Source organism: Chelonoidis abingdonii, chromosome 6 (assembly GCF_003597395.2).
Source record: "Chelonoidis abingdonii isolate Lonesome George chromosome 6, CheloAbing_2.0, whole genome shotgun sequence".
NCBI lineage: Eukaryota > Metazoa > Chordata > Testudines > Testudinidae > Chelonoidis > Chelonoidis abingdonii.
Window position 1 is genome coordinate 20,963,326 of NC_133774.1, and position 1,571 is coordinate 20,964,896.

The window sequence follows — 1,571 nt, forward strand, 5'->3', positions numbered from 1 at the left end:
AGGAACAGCTAAGATACTGCGCAGAACCCTCAAACTCCCAGGCCTCTGGTAGAGGACCCGAGGTTGAGGAAGACACATACCACCCATAGGGGTGAGAGGGGAATTTTTTATTTTTTTATATATATATGAGGAATATGGTGGTAAACTCTCCCCTGAGATACAGAATGCTACACCTTGGACTTTGGATAGCCCTGTCACTAGGAACATATGGTTGAGATTTTACCTTGATCCAAGTCTAGTTTAAGTGTTAGCTATTGGAAATCATTTTATCTTCATTCCTCTTGTAATCATTTCTAACTTTAATACCTTATAATTGTACTAACTTAAAATCTCTCTGTAGTTAAATAAACATTTTATTTTGGAATCAGAACTAATCCAATGTTGCGTTTAAACTGAACTGAATACCTCCACTTAAAAGCAAACTGTTGAATACTGATCCCTTATAAGGGGACCTCTAATATTTGAACTGTCCAGAAGACGGATGAACAATGCAGAACAAATGTTTTGGGGAAAATTCAAGACTGGGAGTGTGTTGGGGTCACTCTGCAAGTGGTAACCACGGCTGGTGGAAACCAGAGTGTGACCAGGGGGTTTCTGGCAGGCTATAGTTATACACAGACACCCAAGGTGTGACCTGCATGCTATTTGTGAGTGGCCCAGGTTGGGAACTACAGCAGCAAAGCACTGTGAAGCACCCAAAGATGCAGGGCAGGTGGTGACAACCCCTCACTAGTCTGGATTGCAACTTGGAATGTGACAGCCACCAGTTTTCCTTCATGCTCAAATTACAGTCATTAAGTACTCTTACAGTTACTGTCTTATGGGTTTAAAAATAACTTTAAGGTAGCTCTTTAGATTTTTACAAAGATTAATTTATTAGTTTTCGCAGCATCTCTGTTAAGTAGCAGGTATTCCCCTGAAAAAACTGAGTTAGGGAAGTTTTTTTCTCCTGCTGATGATAGCTCTTCTCAATTGATTGGCCTCTTACAGTTGGTATGGCTATTTCCATCTTTTCATGTTCTCTATATGTATAAATATCTTCTTGCTGTATATTCCAGTCCATGCATCCGATGAAGTGGGCTGTAGCCCACGAAAGCTTATGCTCAAATAAATTTGTTGGTCTTTAAGGTGCCACAAGTACTCCTTTTTGAGTTAGGGAAGTTACTTGGTACTATCATCATACTCTTTTAGTATTTTCCCTCTAGGTACTTTAACAAACACATATTCTTCATAGATAAACTGCAACACCCACAAAGTAGGTACTCCTCACGTGGGTGGGCACCTGGTACTAACTCTCCAGTGTTTAGAGCTTGTCTGCACTTGAAAATTTACTGAACTAGCTCTTGCAGAATAATTATTAGTTATTCTGGAATATTTATTAGTTCACAGATTCCAAGGCGAGAAAGGACCATTGTGAACATAGTCTGATCTCCTGTATAACACAGGAAATAGAACTCTCCTCCACACTCCCCAGAAGGCTTAATGTTATAGAAAAACATTCAGCCGTGATTTAAAAACGGCCGCTGATGGTGAAACCACCTCCATTGTCAATAAATTATTCCAATAGTTAA